The following is a 25,123-nucleotide window of genomic DNA, read 5'->3' on the forward strand; positions in this document are numbered from 1 at the left end:
TGCCCTTATCACCAGAATTGCCAGACGAAGTATTGCCAGCAGAAGCATTAGGAATAGAATTTTTTCCACTCGCAGCAAAACCATAAGAAGTGGCTGCATTATTGTTACCACCCTTTCTTTGAGAAGCAATAAAAGCCTGTTCAACTGCACGCTTCCTAGTCCTAGTTTTTCTAGAAAGTGACTCTTGCAACAGCAATGTGCGTAATGCATCAAACTTGACAACTTCAGGATTTCCTTGGGTCATCAATCTCCAAGTACTAGCAAAAGTTTGGTAGGAATCTGGTAAGGCATCAAGAACAGTCTGCACAAGGGAACTGTCTGAAATGACTTCACCTGCAGAAATAAGCTGCTCATTGATATCCTTGACACTAGCAAGGAAAGAGTCCATATCATCTTCCTCATGCATAATCTTCGACTCCAGCTCTTTATGCAGCAAAGAAATTTTAGCCTCATTGCGGCTTGCAGAAAGACCTGCTAAAATATCCCAATCCTATTTTGCAGATTTTGTTGAACGGATGTGAGGAACAATGGTGCGCTTCACAGACAACTCAATCAATGCATGAGCCTGCGCATCCTTAACATCCCAACGACCTTGTTCTGCTGTAGGCAAAACAACTCTAACAGCTGCAATCCTTGCAGCAAGACCTGCAACATCCCCAACATCGCCTACATCCTCAGAACCAAGACGTACATCAATGCCCTGGACAATGTTCCAGATACCCTTTGACACAAGAACATGTTGCATCATGTAAGACCACATAGGGTAGTTGTCCCCATCCAACCTGCCCTTAGCAGCAAACATCTTGAACACATCTGTGTTGTTGTTGTCCGCCATGGTAAATGCTGCACCTGATGTGAAAACTGCCTGAAAATAGGAGAAACGGAGCGGGAACAACTTGTGCTATATAGCACAAACCGTAGAAGACTATAAGGCACCTATTATGAAGAAAATGGCACTGACAGAAATTTTGCACAAAATGACGAAATAGCCTGTGTAGTACTACCTGTAGTGGAAATGGAGGCCGAAATGAGCCCAAATCAAAATTCTGAGCAGACCGAGCTCTTTGAGCTCACCCAAAATATTTGCGAATGCTCGCCAAAGCTCACTGAAATCGGAGAAAGTGAGCAAGTGTGTGCTGGGAGTAGCTGGCGACTAAACCCGGGAGGACGTGACCTGCTCTGATACCAATTGTTGGAATTAGAGTTGCAGAGAGAAACACACACAGCTTGGATAAGACGAAGGAAGATCAAGGCACACAATAGAGAGTGTGTTACTTAGTGTGCAATGGAAAGATTGATAGCCCTAGTGATGGGCGTATATATAATGCACGGGGGAAAAAACCTCCTAAAGAGGGAAAAACTCCCTCGGCGGTCCTAGTGTGTTCACACACATCACTACCACATGTATATGGTAACAAGCCCTATGGTGGAGGAAGCAGGTATGGCCGTCCAAACTTTGGCAGCTGGAGGAAGAATTAACAAGCAACTTTGGTTGATAAACGATTTTTACTTTGTATTAGTCAAATGCAGGGTGTAATGTACTCCTTATTTGCTAATGTATTCCTAATTTGCTAGATAGCTTGGTCATTTGAACATGGATGATGAGAGGTCACCACTCACTTTGCTTACTCCGTGCTGACAGGACTCATTCCGCAAGCTCTGACATTTTGTGTGTGTATGGGTGTGCACTGTGTGTTGAAAACCTTGCATCATCACTTTAGAGACTTCTCTTTTCGAATGTAAGCATTCAAACTAGAGAGAGAGAGAGAGAGAGAGAGAGAGAGAGAGCGAGAGAGGAGATTGTGTGTGTTTGTGGTGTGGAACAGAGGTTTTGGGTGTGTGGTATGTTTTGGAGCTTTCCAAGAAGTGAGAGCATGTGTTGGTGTGTCAAAACGGGTGTTGTGAAAATGAACTATTGTCATTTTGAAGGTGAAATTATGTTGGAATTAGGGTTGCAAGAAAACACACACAGCTTGGAGAAGACGAAGGAAACTCAAGGCACACAACCGGGAGTGTATAACTTAGTGTGCAATGGAAAAGATAGATAGCCCTAGAATGATTGGCGTATATAAAATGCACGGGGGGAAAAACCTCCTAAAGAGGGAAAAAATGCTCTGACAGTCCTAAGTGTGTTCATACACATCACTACCACATGAATATAGTAACAAACCCCCCCTAGAGTGATGCGGTGAACAAGATCTGGCACATAGAGTAAAGTGAAGTGCCATGCCCTGAGGACATGATCAGTCCACAAAGGGGAGTAAGCCCAAAGCTTTGCAGAAAGCTTCAAACTTCTCACAACACAATGCCTTTGTGAAAAGATCTGCAAGGTTGTCCTGTGTTGCCACATAAGCCAAGTTGATCTCTCTTGTTGAGAGCCTCTCTCTGACATAGTGGTAATGCACCTCAATGTTCTTTGTGCAAGCATGGAAAACTGGGTTCCTTGCAACTGCCAATGTGCTCTGACTATCAATGTAGATAGTGTTGGTAGTGTCTTGTCCAACACCCAAGTCATCCATAAGGCGTCTGAGCCATACACACTCAACCATAGATGTTAAGACTGCCATGTACTAAGCCTCACAACTAGAAGTGGCCACAGTAGGTTGCTTCTTTCTCAACCATGATATGCATGAGCTGCCAAGCATAAAACAAAAACCACTTGTGGACGCTCGTGTGTCAAAACAACTAGCCCAATCCGAGTCTGAAAAAGCATGTAAGTCTGGCGGCAATGATCCCCCGTTGGGATAAAATAAGCCAAGATGTAAAATGCCACTCAAGTAGCGGAACATACTCTTCACAGACTGCCAATGCTAAGCCCTGGGCTATGCATAAATTTGCTGACTTGTGAGACTGCAAACTGAATATCTGGCCTCGTGTGCATATATAAATGAGGCATCCAATAGTAGTTTGGTAAAGAGTGACATCTACATGATCACCAGCATCATGAAGACTCAATTTCAAACCTATTTCCATGGGAGTGGCAATAGGTTTGCAATCCTCAAGTTCAAACTTACATAGAAATGTCTCTATGTAACTTTTCTTACACGAGGCAATAGCACCATCACACTGCTTAAATTAACTGTATATCCAAGTAATGATGCAACAACTCCAAATGTTTCATCTTGAAAGTAGCATTCAAGTCAGCCTTAAATTTAGCAATATGTCTCTCATTTGGTCTGGTGATCAGCAAATCAACTACATAAAGAACCACAATGATAAGTACATCACCCTCACGCTTTACATACAATGTGATTTTTATTGAACTGTTACGAAAGCCTCGTTTGACCAATGAGTGTCATCCTTCTCATACCAAGCACAAGGAGACTGCTTCAACCCGTACAAAGTTTTGTTACATTTTCACACCTTATCCTCTTATCCTTTCTTGACAAAACCGTGAGGCTGTGTTACATAAACTTCCTCAAATATATCACCATTGAAGAAAGTAGTAACAATGTCCAATTAATGTACATCCCAACCAAAATAATCTGCCAATGCACATAGAAAACACACAATAGTCATACGACGAGTGGGAGAAAAAATCTCTTCACAATCTATGCCTTTTTGCTGTGCATAACCCTTTGCAACAAATTGAGCCTTATAACGATCAATCTCACCATTCGGCTTGCATTTCAACTTGTAGACCCACTTTGTACCAATGGCCTTTTTGACAAGAGTAAAATCACATAAAGTCCATGTGACATTTTCTATAAGTGCATCATATTCTGATTGCATGGCAGCCATACAATTTTTTGAATTTTGTGCTTCATCAAAAGACAGATGTTCCTCAACATCATGTAAGCTAGACACAACCAAAGAATAACAATCTGATGCATAAGATGCATGGCGAGATCATGAACAAGTGTCCCTAGACAAATGTGCATCCAGTTTACTGTCAAGCAATGTATGCACCAATCATTTTGGCATACCTCTAGCCTGCTCATTTTCAGCCCTTTCCTCATCAAGTACATCATGTACATCTGCACTAGTAATAGGCTGATCTATAACATTTTCTGAAACCCTCATAGGCTCTACATTTGCCTCATTTGAATTTACATTCAAACTTCCACCACCGAAAAGAGGTAACAAAGTGTCATAAATGTCCTGTGAGCTTACATTATTGTCTCTAGTACATAACAACAAGGGCTGAACAAAATCTTTCACAAACACAACATCCCGTGAAACAAGAATACTCTTTGTTTGTTGATGATACAACCTGTAACCTTTTCTATCAGCACTATAACCAACAAAAATGCATTTGACAACGTTATCATCCAATTTTCTGCGCTGTGTTTGTGACACCAAAGCATATGCCAAACATCCAAAAACACGAATGTGATCAATAGAAGTCTTTCTATCATGACATGCTTCATATGGAGCAATACACTACAAAGCTTTTGTAGGACACCTATTTAGCACATAAGTGGAACACATGATGGCCTCAAGATAAAATGAATATGGAAAAGCTTGACTTTTGACCATACATCGTGCCATTTCTATAAGTGGCCTATTTTTTCACTTCACAATGCCATTTTGTTGAGGCGTATAAGGCACTGTACGTTGGTTTCTTATCCCACAACTAGCCAGAAATGCAATAAATTCATGAGACATATAATCCCCCCCTCGATCGGAATGGAGGGTGCCCATAGTACATTTCGAGACATTTTCAACCATAACCAAAAATTGTTTGAAGCACATTAAAACTTTGGACTTCTCTTTAAGCGGATACATCCATGCATGCCTGGAGTAATCATCAATGAAAGTCACAAAGTAAAGGTAAATGCCCAAGGATGGAGTTTGCATGGGCCCGCAAACATCACTATGCACAAGCTACAACCTGCATGTGGCCCTAACTGAACCATCTTGTAATGTACCCAACATTTTTCAATAAAAGTATTTCATTTACTTTGCAAATATTTGAGGTTTTCATTTTATTAAGTCAAAGAGCATTCTAATGGAACGATCGGATCAAAAATCGGGCTTTAGAACTATTAACTATGATCCTTATTCACTTGAAAACAATAAGGTTGATGTGAAACTTAAGCCTCAAGATTGTATCTAAAGATAAGAGTTGACTGTTTTGGAAAGGGAGAGCAATTTTAGGAAAGGGGGAGTAATTTTAGAGGATAAGGAGTAGGAGGAGTACTTTTAGGAAAGAAAGAGAGGAGGAGCTTAGTTTAGAGTTCTTTTCTTGGAAGCCAGGTTTCATCTAAGAGGTTCAAAATCACACAACAAAATCCGTGTCTGCAAAAAAAAAAAAAAAAAACAGCCGAGAATGTACGCGAGCTTATCTCTCCTATTTGAAGTAGTAAGAAAAATATTTCCAACCCCTTGAACCGGATAAGAGGCATTGTTGACACAAGTAACTGAACTCCCATGAGGGATAGACTCAAGAGAGGTGAACAAATCACGATGTGAGGTAATGTTCTTTGTAGCACCATTGTCAAAATACCACACATGTGAATTTGCAACAGCTAACATGCATGCATCATAAACTGCAGGATTATAGGTACACTTTACACTAAAAGCCCATTCTACATCAACATCAACATCACAATCTCCTTTCACAGAAGACTCAACAATAGCTGCATTTGTAGTGGAGCCAACATTTGCAGTGGAACCACTCTCTTTCTTCTTTGCCTCTTTGGCCCTTAACTTAGGACACTGCTTGATCAAGTGATAATTAGATTTACAATAATGGCAACGCATCTTCTTTTTTCCCTTATCACTAGAATTCCAAAAGAATTGTTACCAGCAGAAGCATTAGGAACATGTGATTTTCCACTTGCATGAGGAACCATGAGAAGTGGCTACATTACTGTTACCACCTTTTCTTTGAGCAGCAATAAAGGCCTGTTCTACTGCATGTTGTCTAGTCGTGTTTTTTCTAGAAAGCAACTCTTGCAACAGCAATGTGCATAACTCATCAAAATTGACAACTTCAGGATTCCCTTGGGTCATAAGCCTCCAAGTACTAGAAAATTTCTGGTAAGAATCTGGCAAGGCATCAAGAATAGTCTGCACAAGGAACTGTCTGAAATCATTTCACCTGAAAAAATAAGTTTCTCATTGATATCCTTGACACTAGAAAGAAAAGTGTCCATATAATCTTCCTCATGCATAATCTTCGACTCCAACTCTTTACGCAGCAATGCAATTTTAGCCTCATTGCAACTTGCATAAAGACCAGGCAGAATATCCCAAGATTGTTTTGCAGATTTTGTTGAAAAAATGTGAGGAGTAATAGTGCACTTCACAGAAAACACAATCAATGCATGAGCCTGCGCATCTTTTACATCCCAAAAAACTTGTTCTACCATAGGCAAAACAAGTCTAACTGCAGCAATCCTTATAGCAAGTCCTGCAACATCCTCAACATCGCCTATATCCTCAGAAACAAGACGTACATCAATGCCCTGCAAAATATTCCAGATTCCCTTGGACACAAGAACATGTTGCATCATATAAGCCCACATAGGATAATTGTCCCCATCCAATGTGTCCTCGATCAACAGAAAACATCTTGAACACATATGTGTTGTTGTCAGCCATGGTAAATGCTACACCTAATGTGAAAATTGACCAAAAAGAGGAGAAACAAAGCGGGAACAAGGCGTGCTATATAGCATAAGTAGTAGAAAACTATAAGGGACCTGTTATACAAAAGACATCACTAACAAAATTTGTGCACAAAATGACAAAATAACCTTCACAATACTACTTGTAGTGGAAACGGAGGCCGAAATGAGCCCGAGTCAAAAATTTGAGCAGACTGGTCTCTTTGAGCTCACCTGAATTTTTCTTTGACCTGAGAACGCTCGCCAAAGCTCAGTGAAATCGAAGAAAGTGAGCAGGCGTGTGTTGGAGCTACTAGCGACTAAGCTCGGGAGGATGCAACTTGCTCTGATATCAATTTTTGGAATTAGGGTTGCAAAAAAACACACACATCTTGGAGAAGACAAAGGAAGCTCAAGGCACACAACTGAGAGTGTATAACTTAGTGTGCAATGGGAAAGATAGATAGCCCTAGAATGATGGGTGTATATACAATGCCCAGGGGCAAAAACCTCCTAAAGTGGGAAAAAATACCCCGCCAATCCTGTGTGTTCACACACATCACTACCACATGTTTATGGTAACAAACTAGTGGTTAGGGGTGTTGTGTTTATCTTGAGATGTAGAGAGGCATACATTCTGTGTTCCGTGTGTGTATCCTCCTCCCCCTTTCCAATGTACGCCAATCCTAAGTGTGTTCACACACATCACTACCACATGTTTATGGTAACAAACTAGTGGTTAGGGGTGTTGTGTTTATCTTGAGATGTAGAGAGGCATACATTGTGTGTTCCGTGTGTGTATCCTCCTCCCCCTTTCCAATGTACTCAAGGTTGATGCCACCTGCTAAGACCCTCTCTCTGATGAAGTGGTAGTGCACCTCAATTTTGCAACATTCTTTGTTTGATCCATAGTTTGCATGATGGAGGAATTAGGAACCACATGGCTACCACATACATCAGCCCAAGACGTTTTTGTGCATACAATTTTTATGTCATATACATCCCAACTCAAGGTGTCAAATTTCTCCTCTTTCAATACATGGTCATGCTCTACTTTGCTCATGCGCTCCTTAAAAGCATTAAAGTCCATAAGAGAGCTTCTACATTCCTTGACTTCTTCTTCAACGTGTTGTTGCATCACAAGTGTCCTCTTGAGATTCTCATTCTCAACCACAAGAACCCTTAGGGTTCCATTGCAAGTGCTCGTAAGTCTTCACCTTGTTTGTTTATGGTCTCTTGCAATGATACCAAATATGCCATGATCATGGCTTTTGATGTTGTTGGTTGAGTGGTTGTGTTTCTATCTCCACAATTAGGAGACTTTGGATCATTTTCTACAACAAATGTGGACCTTATAAGAAGAACCCTTGCAAGGGAAGACATTGTATGTAAAATAAGAGATGAGAGTCAACTTTCTTGAACCTGTTCACTTAAAAAATGCTGCTATAGGAACACCTTCCATAATTGTGAAATTTTTTATTTTTACATCATTGCTTAGAGGGTGTTGTGCTTTTCAATTGAGGCTATAGATCACCCAAATCAAAGTTCAGATGAAGAAGTTATGATCAAAAGAGTGAATTGTTGTCTACTAGGTAAAAAACGGTTGCATGCGAGAGAGAGAGAGAGAGAGAGAGAGAGAAAGAGAGAGAGAGAGAGAGATTTTATTATTGTCCTCGAAGGTCAAATATGACCTAGGGGAACAAAGTTGCATGCAATGTAGTATGTTGGTGGTTGATGAGTGACTCTCGATGCTCCAAAATTGTGGTGATGAGAGTCACATTGGAGATTCCACATTGTGTTTGGAAGAGGAAAGTGTGTAGGTCTAAGTCATGGCTAGAGAGAGAGAGAGAGAGAGAGAGTAAAAAGTTGAAGCTTTGTTTTTTTCAATGTCTTTGTGCATCTATTTGTTGAGAGACTTAAGATGGCCCCCGTGAAGAAATCTGATGTTGGAGCTTACACTGAATTCATTTCCAATGGAGAGGCATTTGATCAAGGATAGATCGACAAGACATCAAACCGAGCATGTCTTCATGGCAACCAATTTCCAATTGGTTTCTATTTCGTAGATGTAATAGAGGTGTATGATGGCAAGGATGATCCACTCCTCATGTCCCTTCGATGAACGAGGAAATGACTACGCTGAAAAAGGCAAAGAAAAGTCTTATTTTGTGGCATAAATGCAATTGCGTATTGTCTTGCGGTATCTCTAATGTTTTTAGATTAACTTTTCCTTGCATATAAACTAGTTAAGGTCCAATATTGTCTTGTTTGTTTATCAACAAATTTCAAAGGCAACAAGGAAAGAATCACAAGAAATGTCTCCATCTGCGAGTGTGTTGGTATCCAATATTTGTGGCAAGGTATGGATTTGAACATTTTTTTAAGCTTGTAGGAGGAGTGCAAGACTCCATTATCTTGAGTTCCACTCTATCAATTGACTAAGTTGGAGAAATCAAGACAGGTTATCTGGGACCCTAAACTGCTGAAACCATTAGCCAATACATTCTTGCTATAGGGATATTATGAGCCGAAGGATTTCTTTATATGCTCACTGGATGCACCAGGCCATCCTTCTGTGGACGTGGATGATGGCACCCTACAAACATGGGATCCCTTGTGGCAAGAAATAAATGATGAATTAGAGGCCAAAATCAAAGACCCCTGCTGGACTGACTTGTTCAGGAAAATGTTGTACACTTGGGATGGAAATCATAGACTGGCTATGTGGATGGGAGTTCTTAAAAAGACTTAATTTTTTTTTGTTAATAGCATAGTCTTGAATACATATTTGATGCTCTTATGATGTGCCTATTTCTTTGGTTTTAGGTGTTTCTTATGAAAGGAACATCATCTGCACCCAGCTGTGTGAGTTAAACTGGTGATAGTAGACTCTTTAAATGACGTAGATATGTTGAGCATAGTCATGCGCATATATAAGTAAACTCTTTTGGTAGTTGGTGCTTAAGTAGGTTTGAAATCAAGTTGTCTTAATGCTTTTCTTCTTTGGAACTCGTGTAGATTAAATGACATAGGCTACGTGGCTACCTCCTATATTGTGGATGGTGCATGCTATGGGACTTGCTTAAAGGAGTCTATCATGGAAAATCTTCCATGTGTTGTTTATAGCTAGATGCATGCAAAGATTGACAAAAGAGTTGGTGAAAAAATCATGGTACAATGTTCATGAAGCTCTGATGTCGTAGCTTCGGCATCCGATAATTTGCATCAACGTGTTACAAGTTTTATTTCGGTCAATTATTTGAAGCAACATTGACACCTTGTGTGTAGGACAAGTATTCTCTTTCCGTTAAAAAGATTATGGCAGAGAAGTATACAATGCTACCATTGGAGCTTTAGGCCCAAACAAAAAATAATTCTTTGAAATGGGTGTGCCTTCCAGAAGAATGACAAAACATGCATTGGCCATTGCTGATCCAGCCTTGGGAGATGATTGATGGAGCTTAATAGCAGCTACTTAGTTGCTGGTATATAAAAATATGCATGGATTATGCATGCTGATCCAGCCTTGGGAGATGATTGATGGAGCTTAATAGCAGCTACTTAGTTGCTGGTATATAAAAATATGCACGGATTATAGATAATGATCCATATGGATATCCAGGATATTGTGCACAATCACATGTACCAGAGTGGATGTAAGAAGAACAATTGTACGGGTTGGCTTGTGTAGACCTCCTAACAAGAAAAAAGGCCTACTTCCTTCGAGTGATGGCTTCAAGTGATCTAGCTGATGTGAAGAGTTTAGACATTCCTCAGACTGGTAACTTGACTATCCCACTACCTTTCAGTTATTTAATTAGTGTATGAACTTATTTGAAATAAACAATGTATAATTTGAATAAGCGAATCGACTGTCTTTCAAGAGTGGTTGCGGATCGAGGTATTGTGGTCATCTATTGAAAGAGATGCCAACAATATCTATAGATCTGTCAAGAGCTTACAATTGAAAAAGATATGTGGTTTAGACTTTGGATCGTTCTTTGAGGACACCAAAGAGAAACATATGTTGGGGTATAAAGCCCAATGTGGTCGCCCAGGTAAGTGGGCGGGCCGCCAGGTATGTACACATGTTCTTTTGTAAAAATCTAATAAGAACTCACTATGCTCTACACATTACAGTAGAGCGAGTTCACCATATCGTCGTGCTCTTCTTCTCGCACTCTCTCTCTCGCGTCGCACTTCCGCTCGTACTCCTTCAACTGGTATCAGAGCTCAGATCGAGGCTCGGGGCAGCACTGCAGGAGGCTAGAGCCACCAGCTCAGATTGGAGTGAAATTCAACAGGCAAAGACACGGCCCCAAATTTCATTCTGAGGTCATCTCGGTCACCGTTCGGCTTCGACAGAGGTCTGCACAGGCCATTTTCAACTACGTGGTCTCGGCGGGTGCAGATCCGACTCTGCAAATTTGGGGTTTTCGGCCTACGACTGCAGGTGCTTAGGATATCGACACTCCCAGAGTGTTGATTTGTGGTTGTCTACACACAGAAGGACAACTCACAGTTCTTGGAGGCGTGTCACATACGACACGGGCGCATCTACACACAGACTGTAGGCGACATCCACTAGTTCATCAGGTAGCTTGTGTTTGCTGCTTGATATTCCAGATTTCATCCTGACATTGCAGGTACTTCCACATGGGATGTATTGTCAGAGATGATGTATGTCTGTTGAGGGTTTGCTGGCTGTGAGTCATGCAGCAAACAACCGCCGCAGCAGTTACAGCATATAGTGGGAAATTTGTGGATGTATGACTTTGTGGGAAGTCTATGTACTGTCAGATTTACTGCAGCCCTTTTTGAGGGTCGAGTGAGGTTTTATTGAGCTGGGGGATTCTCGAATGTTGAGATCCTTTCGTTGATACAGGTCTTGGAGCGATCCCTCTAGATAGGCAACTAGGATGTATTGACTGTGAGTTAGACAGTTGGGATTGCATCTTTGCTTTAATTCCGTTGAGGCATTGTCGCACTCTATGCTTATAGGACAGTGACAGGACAGTGAGAGACAGTACAGGTGGACGACAGGTATACTCGCAGCTTACAGTGTCAAATAGACAGTGTTTTTTGAGCTGTTTTTTAGTACACCATAACCATTTTACAAAGGAGACTCTGCCAAAATTTCTGTAGAATCTGAAGCTTTCTTGGTTCATTTGATAGGTTGATATTGGTTCAGAGGTCAGTTTACAGGGGAAACTCTGCCGAATTTTTCCCAGGAAAGTAAACTAGTCTGAAGCGTAGCTATGGCTGGATCACAGGACACTGCTCTTTACAATATCAAGAAGCTGGATGGAACCAATTTCCCATTGTGGAAGAAGCAGATTTGGCACGTGTTGGTACAAAAGAAGCAGATAAAACCTATAAAGCTCAAGGGGATAAAACCAGAAGATATGGACGAAGATGAATGGAGCGAAATGGATGAATTGGCACTTTCTACCATTATGCTGACTTTGGCAGAAAGCGTTTACTTCAATGTAGCAGACGAGATGTCGGCTTATCAAGCATGGTTAAAGCTGAGTGATCTTTATGAGAAGCAGAGTGCAGCTTCATAGGTATACTGGCTTAAAGAGCTTGTTGACTTGAAGATGAAAGAAGGGACACCTATGTCCAATCATCTGAATGAATTCAACACAATCTATAGTCAGTTTTCAGCTCAAGGTGTCAAGTTTGATGAACCTGTTAGAGCTATGTTCCTGTTGATCACATTGCCGGAAAGTTGGGACACTTTTCGCACAGCTTTGAGTAATTCTGCACCTCCAGATGGTTTGAACATAGCAGGTGTAGAAGGAAGTCTGCTTACTGAAGAAACCAATAGAAAGACAATGGACAAAGGCAAAGGAACAGCCTTAGTTGTCAGGGGAAGGACCAAAGAAAAGTACAAAGGTGGAAAGAGGAATCAGTCTCGTAGCAAGTCCCGTAGTGCTAAAGGCAAGAGTGACATAGAATGCTACCATTGTGGCAAGAAGGGTCACATGAAAAGAGACTGCAGAGAATGGAAAGCAGAAAAAGGCAAAGAGAAAGCTGAAGACCATGGTGAGAAGAACAAGTCCTCAGTGAAGATTCAAGAAATAAATGTGACAAACACTGTTGCAGAGGATGACAGTCTAGTGTCAGGAGACATCTACTTCTTGAAGAATACAATGGACTCAGCTCTTCTTACAACATCTGATGGAAATGCACTGAGTGACTGGATTATAGACTCAGGGGCATCACTTCATGTGTCTCCAAACAAGAAGTGGTTTACCTCTTATGTGACCACTAAAGATCATGTTCGGCTAGGCAATGGGCAGACATGTGAGATCTTAGGTGTTGGAGATGTACAATTGAAGTTTCAAAATGGATCTTCTTTCACGCTGAAGAATGTGAGACATGTTTTCGCAATTACAAAGAGCTTGATCAGCACGGGTTTACTTGATGATGCTGGCTACGTCACCACTTTTGGACAGAACATGTGGAAGATATCCAAGGGTTCTATGACAGTAGCACATGGAGTAAAGTCTGGAGGACTTTACATGATTTATGTATCAAATGTCTCTAAAAATGTAATCAATGTAACCGAGCAGCCGAACGTTTCTTTGTGGCATATCCGGTTAGGACATATGTCCAAGAAGGGAATGGAAATCTTGTCTCGTTCTGGTTATTTGCCTGGCTTTTCATTTAATGATTTTGAATTCTGTGAACATTGTCTGTATGGTAATAAGCAAACACAGCAGCCACATAAGCATAGCAGCAGTAGAAGAGATACACAGTTGGCACTTGTTCATAGTGATTTGTGTGGACCTATGCCTAGCCTATCTCTAGGGGGAGCTTCTTACTTTATGACATTTATAGATGATTACTCAAGGAAAGTATGGGTTTACTTTCTCAAGCACAAGGATGAAGCGTTTAGTGTTTTCAAAACGTTTGTGACACTTGTGGAGAATGAGAGTGGCAAGAAGCTTAAATGCTTACGCACTGACAATGGTGGAGACTATGTTTCAAAGGCCTATCAAGACTTTTGTGAGTCAAAAGGTATAAAACATGAACTTATTGCTCCTTACAATCCTCCTCAAAATGGTGTTGCTGAGAGGATGAATAGGACCATACAAGAGAAGTTCAGAAGTATGTTGTCTAATGCACAGCGGCCAAATGGGTTTTGGGCTGAAGCTGTATCAACAACTATTCATCTTGTAAATAGATCTCCTAGCAAGGTTTTGCAGAAGGATTCAGTGCTAGAGATGGTATGGTCAGGCAAAATGCCCTCATACAAGCATCTCAGAGTCTTTGGCTGTGAGGCATATACTCACGTTCCAAAAGAATTTAGGAACAAACTTGAGCCAAAGAGAAGAAAGTGCATCTTTCTAGGCTATGGTAATTCTGGTGAGATGGGGTACAGACTTTGGGATCCCGAATCCAGAAAGGTTGTCCGCAGCAATGATGTTCACTTTAATGAATCCAAATATCATTCTAAACCAGAGAGGGTTGAGGAGATTAGAAGAGTTGTCTTCCAAGAAGATGGACCTGCACGTGCAAGACAAAATGTCAGGGCTCAAGAGAAGCAAGGACAGCATAGAGTGGAACCACAGGTTGTGGCTGAGCCTGAGCCACCTATTATGCGTAGATCTGGATGTGTCACACAACCTCCTGATAGGTTTGTTCCATCTATGAATTATTTCATGTTGACTGATTGCAATGAGCCTTCATGTTACAAGGAAGCAGTGCAAATGAAGGACTCCAGGAATTGGCAATTGGCCATGCAGTCAAAGATGACAGCTCTGCATAAAAACAAGACATGGAAGCTAGTTAAATTACCACAGGGCAAAAAGGCTCTACCCTGTAAATGGGTTTACAGGTATAAGATGACCGCTCATGATAGTCAGCCAAAGTACAAAGCAAGGCTTGTTGCCAAGGGCTTTAAGCAAGAACAAGGCATTGACTTTGATGAAGTCTTCTCTCCGGTGGTCAAGATGACTACATTGAGATGCTTTCTTGCATTGGTTGCCATATTAGATTTGGTGTTGCACCAAATGGATGTCAAGACAGGGTTCTTGCATGGTGATTTAGATGTGGAAATTTACATGCAGCAGCCAGAAGGGTTTGTTGAGAAAGGCAAGGAATATTGGGTATGCCAGTTGTTAAAGAGTCTTTATGGCTTAAAACAATCACCGAGGGCATGGTACCATAAATTCCACAAGTTTATGCTTTCTCAAGGCTACAAACGTAGTGAGTTCGATCACTGTCTATATACAAAGAAGGCTAAGGATGGCAGTTGGCTGATCCTTATTTTGTATGTGGATGACATGTTGATTGTTGGCAAGCACTTGGAAGAAATTTCATCTTTGAAGTCAAAGATGGCAAAATCATTTGACATGAAAGACATGGGTGAGGCAAGTCATATACTTGGTATGCGCATTGAGAGAGACAGATCAAAGAAGTTGATTTGGTTATCTCAAACAGAGTATATTGACAAGGTTTTGCAACGTTTCAATATGGAGAAGGGAAAGGCACTGAGTGTTCCATTGCCACCATATGTGAAACTTAGCAAACAAGATTGTTCTATTTCTAAGGAAGAACAGGCTGAAATGGATAAGATTCCATATGCATCTGCAGTGGGTAGTTTGATGTATGAAATGATTGCTACTCGCCCAGACATTGCATTTGCAGTGGGAGTAGTAAGTCGATACATGTCAAACCCAGGCAAGAAACATTGGGAGGCAGTGAAAGGAATATTGAGATACCTGAAAGCTACAAAGAGTATGCGTATATGCTATGGGAGTCAGGAGCTAAGTGTAAAGGGTTTTACAGACTCAGATTATGCAGGTGACTTAGACAACTGAAGGTCTACGTCAGGGTATGTCTTTACATTGGCTGGTGGAGCAATATCATGGCGTTCTAGATTACAAGATTGTGTTACTCGGTCTACTACAAAGGCTGAATATGTTGCAGCATCAGAGGCATGCAAAGAATCAATTTGGCTTAATCGACTAGTAACAGATTTGGGAATCAAAGAAGAGATGCCTGTGTTATATTGTGATAGTCAAAGTGCTATACAATTGGCTCGCAATCCAATTTATCACTCAAAGACAAAGCATGTGGATGTGAAGTATCATTTCATCAGGAAAATGCTCGAGGATAAGAAACTTTAGCTTGTCAAAGTTCACACCATAGAAAATCCTGCTGATCTACTTACAAAAGGACTTCCCTCAGAGAGCTTTGCGCATTTTCGCAAGCAGTTAGGTGTAGGGTAGTACATCACTTCTCTACATCTCTTGTATATTAGCTTGTATAGTAGCTTCTCTCACACTTAAAGTACCACATTGGACTTTAAGTGGGAGGTTGTTGGGGTATAAAGCCCAATGTGGTCGCCCAGGTAAGTGGGCGGGCCGCCAGGTATGTACACATGTTCTTTTGTAAAAACCTAATAAGAACTCACTATGCTCTACACATTACAGTAGAGCGAGTTCACCATATCATCGTGCTCTTCTTCTCGCACTCTCTCTCTCTCGTGTTGCACTTCCGCTCGTACTCCTTCAACATAGAGGTAAGACCTTTGATTATGAGCTAGGTCTAATTGAATAAAGGACCACAATCTGAGGTGAACAATGCATTGAAAAACACAGGGAAAAGATACATGTGCATGTACGCACATTACATAGTTAGAAAGTGAATGAACAATTGAGCTCATAATATAATTTTTTGTTTTACATGGTTACGGAAGTGTAACTTCAACATTTAAAGTATCAAAAGTTTGCACAAATTTCTTGATGAGATAAGAGCAGACTGCATTTTCAACCCAATGTAGCTAGCACATAATTTCCAAAGCACTATTTAATGGGATATGCTATGATTTTTAGAGTATGGTAGGGGTACTTCCCTCCCAACAAAGAGAAGGCACACAATGATAACTTCTAGGATAGTGAGGAAAGAGTGGATAGAGGTGCACAAATTATGCATCAACAAACCCCCCCAAAGCCCACACCCATGGAATGTAGCATGCGGGTGTCTCAAAGAGAAGAGTTGCTACTATGTCTCAGCTTTGCAATTGGTGGTTTCATAAAGAAGGCTTTTTCTCTATTTAATTGTACAAGTTAATTTTTGATAGCAGTTTTAATTTTGTTGTGAAAATGGAGAATTTCAGAGAATCTACAGGCTTGCAAGGGCCTGTTCGTAACAAGGAAAAATGTAAGTTGTGTTATCGTTCATAGAATAGAAAAGGAGAGTTCACTTTGTAATTGCCAACTTTATGATGATCAAGAAAAAGGATTCGAATGTTTGTGAAGGAAGTAATTGACTTCGCAATAAGTCTAGAAACAAAACTAATGGATGTGTTGGACTTTACATTGGTTATGTTGTTAGCGTGCAAACAGGAAGGAAAATGAGTGCCTCTACAGCCTTGCACGAGCCACACTGTCGGAAGGAAGAACTATTGTACAACCAAAAACACCTGTGGTAAGCACTTGTAGAGTTTTATGAAGAACCCTCCAAGCATGGAACACAAAGGAGATCATGACAAAGCTTGTCTTCTGGAGATGTTTGTAGAGTATCCATAGACAAAAAACAGAGAAGAAATGAAGAAGTTAAGGCCACTCGAACATGGAGGATGGGACAAATGCAAAATCCATCCATGGCTATGGAGAGACCACAACTAATCCTAGGTCAACAACCACCCTTGTTAAGAAATAATGCAGTACATGTCACACAATACCTATCAACAAGTACATGCATCCTAAAGGACAAGTGGAAGAGCATGTCATAGTACCTACCAATTACGCCCTATAATGAGGCTAGTACATCACTGTGGTAGCATATAAATAATGGTACACTAAATCGCAAGAACTAATCTATCAGACACCTCTAGAGGTAGCACCTCTTTACTTCATTTGCAAACCAAGGAGATAGGACATCCACAATCAAACAAATGCCAAAATTGAGAGAGGAAAATTTCCATAACTGTGGATTTGATGATCATGAGAAAAATGATTGTCTAGAACTTGACAAGAATCGAATGCTAGGCCAGCTGAGGCATTATACATGCAATGCGTCAAAAAAGGTAGAAACTATCTAGAATATTGTCCTAGAAATCCTACAAATAATCGTGCATACCTATATATAGATTGTCTCTACTATCTCATTAGCACATATTGGACATTTTCATTGTAATTTAGTCCATAATAGCATTCATTCGTCTCATGGTTAGCTCATTTTGATGGATACCTATACATAGGCTGCTCCTATTGTCTCATTAGCACACATTGGACATTTCCAGTGTTTTTTGGTCGACAATATCACTCATTGGTCTCATAGTTAGTCAATTTTCCTTCAATGGAACACCACTTAGATGGCCTCATTTTCCCCATGTGTTACCCTTGTGATGGACCTTTTCTTGGCCCTCTCACTAACATATCAAGTTCATACGCTCTATGGTATTCATCAAAGATCCCATAGTAGTTCCTACCTGTGTTGGGATAGTAGATGTGGTTTTCTTGCTCTTTGAATCTTTTGCAGTGCTCTCTTCACAAAAGGTTTTTCACTTGTCCCCTAAGTCTATAGCATCTAGGATGTATGCTTCTAGAGTAGTATGTTTCTTACTATACAGTATAGCATGCAACTCCTTAATGAGTAAGCCTTCTAGAAAAAATGAGACAACTCTCTCCCTAGTTGGAATTTCCAACTATGGGAATCTAACAATGTATTGTCTCATTCTACTTCTGTAGTCTCTTACATACTCCCCTTGTTTTTGTTTAAAGCTATAGATTTGTGCTATTATACTATCCTTAATTCCTATCTTTGAATAAGCAACAACATATCTTTTAGCTAATGTCAACATATCTATAATGGATTTAGGAAATATAGTCTGTAACCATTTCAAAGCCTTGCCTTCTACATCCATTCCAAATACTTCAAAGTGAGTATGGAAGGTTAATAAAATTTCCGCTCTTAAAACTTTCTTAAGATTGGTAAATGGTCATATGGATCCCCAGATTCATAGTTTTGTTTGACCCATATCTAAAAATTAGCTGGTCTAACTCTCAGATTGTTGCACCCTCCCTTCTCCCTAATCTAGAAATTATATATGACTGTCAAGGACATTAATTGCCATGGTTTCACGTTGGTACAGCCAAACTGTGTCGATCTATGAAAGTGCAAGAAGGCCATGCATGGCGGTTTGCAAGCAAGTGGCAGGTACATTGGGCAAGTCTTTGATGGTGCTAGGAGCCAGGTACACCGAGTTGGAGCAGTTGCTAGTCAAAACTGCAAGTGTTTTTTTGCTATCACAGGTGGCAGGAGAAAATGCTTATATCACAAGGTTGGGAACGAGGCAAGGGGTGCTGGATGCAGGTGCCATGAAGTTTATGATATGGGATTTGGGGCAGGCTGTCTACACGACACTCGACTATCAAGAAGTGTATAGCTAACGAGGCATTGAATAGGTCGAAGATGGTGCAAAAGCCTTGGAGGTCAAAGTGCTTGAGGGTTTCAAAGCTCGATGGGTATCTCCACCAAATAGTGCCGTCGTAGGAGATGGCATGAGAGGGGCGGCCATAAGGCCATTCATCCGCATGAGAAGTAGCCTTTTTATGAAGCTCTGTGCGGGGCACAACTTGAAGCGCGGGTGATGAGAAGCTAAGGGGGAGTTTTTAATCCCAACAATCGGGGTGCCCTCCACTATCGGCAAATTACAAAGCTATTGAAGTGCGACTGGAAGGAGGTGCCCGCGGCTACTTGAAGATGGGAATATTTGGATTTGGTTATTACGGCCTTGAGGTCTACCGGTTTGGGGTGATTGAGGCTACGGTCAACTTTGCGTGGGGACAGCCGCTAAGTCGCACCGGAGGTCCTTTTTAACAAAAAAAGATAGCCAAGCTATAAAAAAAACGATGTCTGCAGTCGACGAGCAGCGCTACATGGAAAGTCGACAATTGGAGATTGCATGCAGAGGGTAGTGGCGCCACCTAGGTGAAGCCATACAGAGTTGCATAAAACGAGGAGGTCAGCTTTTGGGGAGGAGAGCGACCAATAGCGAGGTCGCTATTGGCCTAGCAGAGGAGGAAGACAGGGTCGCCAAGTGAGAGCCTGTGTGGTGGCGGTGGCTGCATGAGGAGGAGCCCAAAGGCAGCCATGGGCCGCAGGTTGACGACTTCAGAAGGTGAGTAGGGTCGGGTGGTCGACTGCAGGTGAGGTTAGGCAAGGAGGGCTGAAGGCGGGATAGGCCAGGGAGCCGAGAAGAAGGAGAGGCCTCGCTAGTGAGGGCTTAGAGGGAGCGGGCTGTTGCAAGAACAAGGGGCCGCCACAACAGATGAGGAGGCCGCTGGGCTGCAGGAGATGAAGGACCGCCAGGGGCTGAGGGGTCTCGCCAGCCGGGTACAGCAGTAATGGCGGGCCTGAGCACTGGAGGGCAGCGTTACAGGTAGGAGAAGAGGTGACCGGGGGTCACACGAGGTGAGAGAGGGAGTAGCATGGCCGGGAACCTCAAGGGGCTGCCAGTCAAAGGGCTGCCATATCCAAAGATGAGGAAGGTGGCGCTGTGTGTTGAGGCCGCCAGGGCAAGGAGGCCAAGAGCCGGGATCGGGTGCATGAAGAGAGGGCTACAGGTTGCAGTTGGTGGCCGTCAAAAACGGCTTGTCTGAGAGGGACATCAAAGGCATCAAGATTGCATCGACCTAGGAGATACGTGCTCATATTACACACAATTGTAAAAGGATGTCAATATTTTTTTGCTCGCTCTAGTCTCTGATCCATGTCATTTTTTTCTCATCTCTACTTGTGATTGTGAGAGGATTCTTTGTGTGGGTGTCGGGTATGCAAAGTGGATGTCGGCTTGGCATAGACTGGGTGTTTCCTAGGGTTTGTTTGCAAAGGTCCGAGTTTGTCTATCAATCGTGGAACCCATGATGACATGCTTTGTGGTTGGGTCTATACAGTCAGGGTTGGTCACGTATGGGCTTGGACAATAGCTGTTTGCAGATTGCGTATCATGGTGTGTGTTTGCTAGGGGATAGGGGTGTTGTGAGATCACTGGGTTATATAGAGGCATCGAGTTTATGTGCTGGTGATTTTCCCATTTCCCCCTTTCCAACATGAGCTATCCACAACAAATTTGCTACATTATTGTCCTTGCACAACAATAGACTCCTAGTCTGGGGTTATCATTTGATATATGCTTGAGAAGTTTAACATCAACCTGATCATATCCTTCTAACTTTAATTCTAATGGCCATGCTCAAAATCAATGTATCAACTGCCAAACCCCATCCTTCCACAGTGTTAGGATCTCCAAATTTTAGATACTGCAATACTTTTGGATTCATTTTTTTAAAAATTGACTCTAGTCTTCTCTTCAAATTTGTCAATGTGGTCATTGACTCTAACCACATATTCCTCATTAGGGTCCAGATAAATCTGAGCCCCATGTTTTTTGGTCTTTTAGAAGATCCAAATACTCTTAAACCTGAGCAAGGTTCTAGTACACAAGTGAGTAGAAAAAAAAAATGCATTTCTAAACTAGAGTCGGAATAAGTATTACATTTCTAAACTAGAGTCGGAATAAGTATTTGGCACTTCTTCAACTATGGTCTCTAAGGGTCCCCCTTGGTTTGCACTACTTCAAGGCCACTATGCTCTCAATTTATCTCTTAAAACCTTGATTTTCTTGTACATAGCCTGATCTAAGGTACATGAAGATCCAAAATGCTCAATTAATTTGAATCTTTGATCATAAGAACCAATATCAACCCATTTTAGCGTTGCAAGTCCCAGGTGGCTATCGACTTAATCTTAATCTCAATCAATCTTGTACAATCAATAGTAAACATGTTACATCGTGAAACCCCCCCCCCCCCCCCCCCCCCCCCCACCCGAGCTTACCCTACACCTAGTCAAATTAGTAAAAAGGTAGTAGGAATGTCTACAACTTTTTTTTTCTTGTCTTTTCTTATGATGAGTGTCAAGTTTCACACTCTTACATAGTCTATGTCATCAACCACTCAAAAACTAGTCCCAAGACATCTCTACACGACTGAGGTCGACACATGTGGTTTTTAAAATATGGTGGTTGACTCTAGTTGAAACTAGAGAAAATTTTGGACAACAATGTTTGAGTACTCAGGCTTTCCCTAGTTTCAGTCATTTCATCCTTGGCAATGGCACCAAAATGTAAGCTCGCTGATTGCCAATCCATGTTATCTTATTATACGGATAGTGAGAACCACATACATAAATGTCATACTGTGGAACGGAGTCGACCACAATGGTGCAGGGAGGCTACAAGATATTTTCAGGCTCTTGGAAAACACATTCAATCCTAATATACTCAAATCTACACTCAAGTGTGTCAGACAGAGAAAAAACTAACCGAGACATCTTCAAGCAAACCTCGATAATTCACCAAGCATATGAAGTCTAAACGTGATCAAAATTATAGGAGGACAAATAGGCAATACACATGCCTATGGTTTCAAATCTCCCTTTTGATCACTTGCTAAACTTGCTCTTATTATCTATAGGGCAAATTTGACCTCACTATTTTTGTTTTTGGAATCACTCTATAGCTTAGCAATGCTATCCTAATACCCCTTCTATGTAAAAATTACAATTTGGATGCTTAAAATTTAAGTTATAAACATATTAAGAAGAGGAATTACTATAAAAAAACCATAAATTCATCTCAAGAAACTTATAATGTCATGTAGAGCTTCCACCTGCTAACACAATGGAATTAGATGACGTTAGCAATGGAATTAGATGACGCTCCAATTAGACCATTCGTGAGAGAGTTATGAGATTGAGAAGAAAGAGGAGAATACACAATGCTCAAAGACTCTGTGTGCTTATTATCCATCAAAACTCACTCCAAATTAAGGGAATTTTTATATAAGTTGTCTTTTATACATTAGCCAAAGGTTTCAAAATGTGAAAAAGCCTTAGATCTAGGTAGATAGGGGCTAAATAAAGCATATGAATAATTATAAACTCGGGACCATTTGACGTGACTACCAACTTTAAACTCATAAATTACATCTTTAGTCATGACGGATTTTTTTAATCAATATAAAGAGAAATAACAATATTGGGCTAAAAAATATGTGACTGTGTTAGCTTGTTGCTAACAACACCTTATGTAAACCCTAATTTACTCAACTTGAGTAGAAGCATCCATGAGTTTAGCTCTTTTCGTGTGCTAGAGTCCTTCTAGGTAGCTTTTTGTTGTATTCTCCACAACTATGAATTTATAGCTAGCATGGTCTTCTTGGATATCATTCAAGAAAGGTTAGATTTAGGAGGTAGAGTGGTGGGTCCTCAAGATTGAAGGGAGAAAGGTACATAGAAGGGAAATGCAGAGTTGAAAAAGACCTCCAAGTAAAGACTCTGTTGGTATTAAGGAGGTCTTTTTTAACTCTCCCTTTTCCTTCTTATCTACCTTTATCCATTAAATCTTGAGGACCCACCACTCCACCTCCTCTATCTAACCTCTCTTGGCTTGGATTGAGCGTGGTGGGTTTTGTCATTTTAATAAACCTCTCACATATCGTGATATTTTCCAAGTTTGAAAGGGAGATATGGACAAGGAGGAAGAACACGCCATGTTTCAAGAGAGGTGGGATATGGGTCTCATTTTTAAGTGGATGGATGTGACCTTGGCAAACTTTTGTCCCCTTCCCTTCTTTTGCTAAAATTTGGAAAAGGAGGGTATGGTGTAGGTGGGGCACCATGGAAACCTTTCCTTTTACTTCTCTTGCATTTTTGAAAAAGACAAAATGCTATTTCCCAAAAGCACTTTCTGGGCTGCTTATTTTTTAAGCTACACTCCTCCTTTCTTTTTGCTTTCTAAAAGAATTCTTAGTGTTGTGTTGGGTTAGGAGACTTTCATTGTTTTGAGTGCACATGGAGACTTACTTGAAATGTTTATTTCACTTTCATTTTATATATTGACATGTCTTGACTTTTTTTTTTTTGCATTCTATTGTTTTAGAATGTTAAAGTGAAACTTCACTTGCAAAATTCTAGTAAGCTCTATGGATACTCACACACACACATATATATTAATGAGTTTTTAATTTCACATTTCATTTCACACCCTCACATGGCTTGACTTTTCTTACATTCTATAACTTAATTCTAGTCAATATTTAGGAAAGTCTCTTTTATTAAGCGATCATCGACTGAGTTTCCTTCCCACAAAGAAGCAAAGCGGAAATACCAGCATAAATTTAAAACTTGTAGGATTTTTGAACTATTTTGTCACATATTTTAACAGTTTTTCTTCCCTTTACCATGGTTTGCAACCAAGTAGTCTCCATTTTCAACTGGCTCAAGGCTAAGCTGAGGCAATCCTTTCTTGAACACTGATTCTACTTAAAACTCAACCTAATGATTTTATCATGTTCTAATTATTTTAGAAAGCCACTGTGATTCTTTCATTTGTTTAAATGAAGGTATGTGCCTAAAGCATGTGTGTTTCTTGAAAATTCAATCAGTCACATGAAGGCCCCATTCTTTTGGAAAAGGTAGCTTTTCAAGTGCAGCTTTTTCACCAAAATTGCAATCAGTATCACTCATTGGTATATTCTCAATTTTTTGGGAGTTTTCATGGAACAACAAGAGATTCTAATCTGCCCTGTAGGGTGAAAAAAATATTAGGTGCATGAGCTCAAGGGGTTTAAAGTTGGTATGTTAGAAAGATGGGACCTCCTCCACTTACACTAGGATAGGAATCATCCTTCTAGGGCACCAAGCCCGCCAAAGGGGTCCTAGTTCCCTCCAATGTTTAGTAGTTCCAAGATCATTAGGGGGTCACATGCGTATGAGGAAGACTACATTCTCAAAGAAATCTTCTAGCAAGTCTCCATAGCTTGGATCTCCCATAACCATTAAGGCAAAAAACATTGAAAAGTGATCTTGTGTATTGGGTGTCTTGAAATGGATAATTGTTGGAAAAAGTGATTGGCTTTAGTTGAAAGATGATAACTTTGTGTGCCATGATCAGCTTTTTATGTACTTGATAGGAAATCTTCTTCCTTAGCTAGTTTCTTTATGAGTTGTCCATTCATGACTGATAGATGTAGGTTGAGATATCATTGTGTTTCCTCCCTTCTCCACCTCAATGGTGAGGCAACTAGGGTAGATCCTTTGATGTTTCATAAAGTAGGATGGGTTAAGTGAGTTGATTAGCAACATTTCATCAAAGTATCTATAGGGAATCCCTTTCTTTGTTAGGATGGGGTAGGGACTGGGTGATGCAAGTGTTGTGGTCATGAAATCAAACTCAAGAGAATGGATAGAGGTGAGGACACCATGCATGTATAGATCCCATCGAATTTCCTATAGAATGAACCTTGGAAATTTAAAAATATGTTGCTTATCAACCAAGTGTTGAGTGTGATGACATCTTTCTCATTAAAAGATAATCCATTGCTCTATGCATGTGAGGACCAAGTTCCTTCAATGCATTGAGAAGGAAAAAATCTAAAGGAGATGAAGTTCCCATGACATCTTGCTCACTGAAGGATAAGGCATTTTTGTATGCATCTTATAAGGACCAAGTTATTTCAATGAATTGAGAAGGAAAATATCTAAAG

The sequence above is a fragment of the Adiantum capillus-veneris genome, chromosome 26 (assembly GCF_014529385.1).
Source record: "Adiantum capillus-veneris isolate H3 chromosome 26, ASM1452938v2, whole genome shotgun sequence".
Taxonomy (NCBI): domain Eukaryota; kingdom Viridiplantae; phylum Streptophyta; class Polypodiopsida; order Polypodiales; family Pteridaceae; genus Adiantum; species Adiantum capillus-veneris.